We start from the raw sequence: 6,000 nt of genomic DNA on the forward strand, positions 1-6,000 counted from the left end.
GAGGATGACATGCGGGACCCATGAGCCAGCAGCTTATTCAACGTTTCAAAGGCGGCATGAGATCGAAAGAAAAAGGCACGTGACAAAATATCAGGAGCCAAAGATAATCCAAGAAAAGAAACTTTATTGTACATAGAGGATGACATGCGGGTCCCATTTAGTAGCAGCGGTCTCAATGTTTCAAATGCGGCTTGAGATCAAAAGAAAAAGAAAGTTGATTGTACATAGAGGATGACATGCGGGTCCCATGAGTCAGCAGCTTACTCAACGTTTCCAAGGCGGCAGGGGATCAAAAGAAAAAAATCCAAGAAAAACTTTTATAGTACATAGAGGATGACATGCGGGTCCCATGAGCCAGCAGGTTCCTCAACATTTTCAAAGGCGGCATGAGATCGAAAGAAAAAGGCAAGTGACCAAAAATCAGAGGGTGGAAAATAATCCAAGAAAAGAAACTTTTATTGTACATACAGGATGACATGCGGGTCCCATTTTGCAGCAGCGGTCCCAACGTTTCAAATGCGACTTGAGATCAAAAGAAAAAGAAAGTACCCATAAATTAGGGGGTCAAAAAAATCCAAGAAAAGAAAGTTGATGGACATAGAGGATGACATGCGGGTCCCATGAGCCAGCAGGTTCCTCAACGTTTCAAACGTGGCATGAGATCGAAAGAAAAAGGCAAGTGACCAAATATCAGGATCCAAAAATAATTCAAGAAAAGAAACTTGATTGTACATAGAGGCTGACATGTGGGACCTATGAGCCAGCAGAGTCCTCAACGTTTCAAAGGCGGCAGGGGATCAAAAGAAAAAGGAAATAGCCAAAAATCAGAGGGTGAAAAAAACCCAAGAAAATGAACTTTTATAGTACATAGAGGATGACATGCGGGTCCCATGAGCCTGCAGGTTCCTCAACATTTCAAACGTGGCATGAGATCGAAAGAAAAAGGCAAGTGACCAAATATCAAGAGCCAAAAATAATTCAAGAAAAGAAAGTTTTATAGTACAAAGAGGATGACATGCGAGTCCCATTTAGCAGCAGCGGTCTCACCGTTTGAGAGGCGGTAGGGGATCGAAAGAAAAAGGTAAGTGACCAAATATGAGGTGCTAAAAAAAATCCAAGAAAAGAAAGTTTTATAGTACATAGAGGATGACATGCGGGTCCCATTTAGCAGCAGCGGTATCACCGTTTGAGAGGCGGCAGGGGATCGAAAGAAAAAGGTAAGTGACCAAATATGAGGTGCCAAAAAAATCCAAGAAAAGAAAGTTTTATAGTACATAGAGGATGACATGCGGGTCCCATTTAGCAGCAGCGGTATCACCGTTTGAGAGGCGGCAGGGGATCGAAAGAAAAAGGCAAGTGACCAAATTTGAGGTGCCAAAAAAAACTCCAAGAAAAGAAAGTTGATTGCTCATAGAGGATGACATGTGGGTCCCAATTAGCAGCAGCGGTCTTAACATTTCCAAGGCCGCAAGGGATCAAAAGAAAAATGAAGTAGCCAGAAATCAGGGGGTCAAAAAATCCAAGAATAGAAAGAATTTTGGTTCATAGAGGATGACATGCGGGACCCATGATCCTGCATCGTAAACGGCTCGATCGGAGAGCGTTGAACGAGATGGCGCGATCGAGAAAAAAAACAATGCCAGAGAGGCTGCCATCTGGGCCCTACATCCCTCGGTGGTGCGGATTTGCGTTGACTCGGCCGGCGAACCCAAGAATTCGAGATGCACCACGTCCCGGGCCACCATACGCAACGTTTTGGCCGTTTTCGTCGGGCTAGGTGGCCTCAAAAACGAGAAAAAAACGTTTTGATATGCACAACGGAGAGACCACAAATCGTCGGCCATGGTGCACTAGCAACCACGGCGCGACTTCAACTTCGTCGGCCATGGCAACTTTTCTTGTAGTGTATCGCTTTAATCAATGTGTGTAAAGTAAACTATGAAACTACCCTTGAATAGAACACCTCTGCTTTCTCCCTAGTAGCAACGGCACATCTACAACCGTAGAGAACAAGGTCACTTCCTATGGTTAAATAGAGGCATGAATCCACTATCGAGCATAAATACCCCCTCATGGAGTCGCTAGCATCTACTTGGCCAGAGCATCTACTAGAAACGGAGAGCATGCAAGATCATAATAACATAATACATAATCGCAACCAAAGCAATATCTCTATAAATCGGATCCACATCAAACCAACATGTAGCAATTACAAATAGATGATCTTGATCATGTTAGGCAGCTCACAAGATCTATACATGAAGCACAACAAGGAGAGGACAGCCATCTAGCTACTGCTATGGACCCATGGTCCCGTGGAGGACTACTCATGCATCACCTCGGATGAAGACATGGCGATGTAGAGGCATCCGGAGGTGATTTCCCTCTCCGGTAGGGTGCCGGGATGGACTGCAGAACCCTCACGAACTGGGGTTTCGGTTGACGGCGGCGTCGAAACTTTTCGTGGATGGAGGCTCTGCTCCTTGGGGTTTTACCGATACGAGAAATAAATAGGCGGAAGGGCGGAGCAAACGAGGCGATGAGGCGCCACTACACGGGCCAGGCGCGGCCAAGGGTGGGGTCGCGCCTGCACTATGTACTGCCATGTGGCAGCTCTCCTGCGCGTGTCCTTCTGGCTCCGTCTTCGTTCCGGAAAAATAAGACTCTGGGCTTTTGTTTCGTCCAATTCCGAGAAACTTTCATGTACAACTTTTCTAAAACACAAAAACAGCAGAAAACAGGAAGTGGCACTGCAGCACTGCGTTAATAGGTTAGTCCCAGAAAATGCTTAAAAGTGTAGAAAAGTGCACATAAAACATATAATAATTGTAACAAAACAAGCATGAAGCATCAAAAATTATAGATACGTTTGGGACGTATCACCTGCCATGCTGAATCAACTGCCGCCAAAGCAGCGCCACCAGACCAGCTTTCCCCACCGCCGCCCCTGTGAAGCCCTACCTCCACACGTAGGAGGGTCTATCGAGCGCGCCACCGCCACCCCCGCCTTCGGTGGCCGGAGAGACGAGATCGGGGAGCCCCCAGAGTAGCCTCGTGCGAGGCGGCCCGAGGGGTCGGTTTGGTATGGGACGCAATTGAGTGTGGTCGAAACTTACCGTTTATAGTCATTTCAAGGACGCAATTGCCTCCTTGGGAAACCACAGCTCCTGTCACTTCTCTGAGACGTGGGTCCAAAGTTCTGCACCATCGACACGTTGCACAAGTGGGGGACACACGTCCTCCGTAATTTCCGTCAAGCGCGCAGTAACTCCAACCAGTAAGTTTGGGGTGATAAGACCAGTTTGCCCCTTGGAACACGTGTAAGGATAAAAACACCTCATATTTTCATCCAACGGTGTGGCGGGTCAGCTTCCTGCTATAAAATTACCAAATTGTCCTCATTCTCCCTCTTCGCTGTGCCGCACATCTGCTTAAGCACAAGGTGCCCGGTTGACATAGGCATCCCAAATGGGCCTGCCGAAGATGGTACCCGGGGTTTACTGAAGGCCCACGACCCGAAGGATAAGAAGAATCGAAAGCCCAAGTTGCTAGTTGATGTCTACGGGTGCTTCTATTCTTGTAGACAGTGTTGGGCCTCCAAGAGCAGAGGTTTGTAGAACAGCAGCAAGTTTCCCTTAAGTGGATCACCCAAGGTTTATCGAACTCAGTGAGGAAGAGGTCAAAGATATCCCTCTCAAGCAACCCTGCAACCACAAAAACAAGAAGTCTCTTGTGTCCCCAACACACCTAATACACTTGTCAGATGTATAGGTGCACTAGTTCGGCGAAGAGATAGTGAAATACATGTGGTATGAATACATATGAGCAGTAGTAACGGCACCAGAAAATAGCTTGATGCTACAACTGGCGTGTGGTTGATGGTGGTAATATTGCAGGCAGTACAGATGCAGTGAAACAGTAAACAAGCAGCGATTTCAGTATTTGGGAACAAGGCCTATGGATTATACTTTCACTAGTGGACACTCTCAATATTGATCACATAACAAAATAGATAAATGCTATACTCTACACTCTCTTGTTGGATGATGAACACCACTAATTGTGTAGGATTACACGAACCCTCAATGCCGGAGTTAACAAGCTCCACAATATTCGATATTCATATTTAAATACCCATAGAGTGCATGATAGATCAACACAACTACACCAAGTACTAACATAGCATGCACACTGTCACCATCACACTATGAAGGAGGCATAGATCACATCAATACTATCATAGCAATAATTAACTTCATAATCTACAAGAGATTACAATCATAACCTATGCCAAGTACTACACGATGCACACACTGTCACCATTACACCGTGCAGGAGGAATAGACTACTTTAATAACATCACTAGAGTAGCACATAGATGAATAGTGATACAAATCTCATATGAATCTCAATCATGTAAGGCAGCTCATGAGATCATTGTATTGAAGTACATAGGGAGAGAGATTAACCACATAGCTACCGGTACAGCCCTTAGCCTCGATGGAGAACTACTCCCTCCTCATTGGAGACAGCAGCGTTGATGAAGATGGCGGTGGAGATGGCAGCGGTGTCGATGGAGAAGCCTTCCGGGGGCACTTCCCCGTCCCGGCGGCGTGCCGGAACAGAGACTCCTGTCCCCCAGATCTTGGCTTCGCGATGGCGGCGGCTCTGGAAGGTTTCTCGTACCGTGGCTTTTCCGTATCGAAGATATAGGTCAGGGACCTTTAAATAGGCGAAGAGGCGGAGTCGGAAGGTCCACGAGGCGGCGACACAGTAGGGGGGCGCGGCCCACCCCCTGGCCGCGCCGGCCTATCATCTGGGGCCCACAGGTCCCTCCTCTGGTGGCTCTCGGGTGTTCTGGAAGCTTCGTGGGATTCTAAGATGCTGGGCGTTGATTTCGTCCAATTCCGAGAATATTTCCTTACTAGGATTTCTGAAACCAAAAACAGCAGAAAACAGGAACTGCCACTTCGGCATCTCGTCAATAGGTTAGTTCCGGAAAACGCATAAAATCATCATAAAGTGTGAACAAAACATGTAGGTATTGTCATAAAACAAGCATGGAACATAAGAAATTATCGATACGTTGGAGACGTATCAGCATCCCCAAGCTTAGTTCCTACTCGTCCTCGAGTAGGTAAACGATAACAAAGATAATTTCTGAAGTGACATGCTACCAACATAATCTTGATCCAATAATAATGTAAAGCATATGAACTGAGATCAAATCACTCAAAGCAAATGTCTATATCGATATAAGAGATGATAATGCAAGAGTTAAATAAGCTAGAAGTTTTCATGAACTATTGCTTCAAAGACATGAAACCGTACAAAGTTCATTAAAGATGTGTTAAGTATTCAGCGTAGAAGTTCTATCCTTCATTCCAAGCATCAAGTAAATTTTCACAACATAAGAAGGATTCAGTCAAGTAAACATAAACATGAACGTCATGAATCAACTGTTTCGAAGTCTACTCAACTTGTGAGCGCAATCATTTGGTATTAGCACCAGGATGTTATGGCATAAAGAACGTTAATGGGGGTTTGGAAGGCCAAATGGAAGAAAGGCTTGCAAAGCTATAAGTGACCATTAGACAAGAGGAAGCCTTATGATCGAAGCTATGCAAGGAGTAGTGATTGCCATGCAACGGATGCACATAGAGCTATATGTGTATGAAAGCTCTCCAATGGAACTAGTGGGGTTGCATCCAACTTGGTTGCTCACGAAGACCTAGAGCACTTTTGAGGAGGCTCATCATTGGAATATACAACCCAAGTTCTATAGTGTAAATTCCCCACATAGTTATACTAGTAAAACATGAAAACTCTCTCATATGGAATATAGGTGCTAAACATGAGCACAAATGAAGACTATGAATACTGCAGGTGCTAAAACATGAGCACAAGTGTGGGTAAAAGATAGTAATGCTGCCCCCTTTTTCTTTATTCTCTTTTTTTTCTTTTCTTTTTCTTTTCTATTTTTTTCTTTCTTTTCTTTTT

This window comes from Lolium perenne, chromosome 4, assembly GCF_019359855.2.
Source record: "Lolium perenne isolate Kyuss_39 chromosome 4, Kyuss_2.0, whole genome shotgun sequence".
NCBI classification, from domain to species: domain Eukaryota; kingdom Viridiplantae; phylum Streptophyta; class Magnoliopsida; order Poales; family Poaceae; genus Lolium; species Lolium perenne.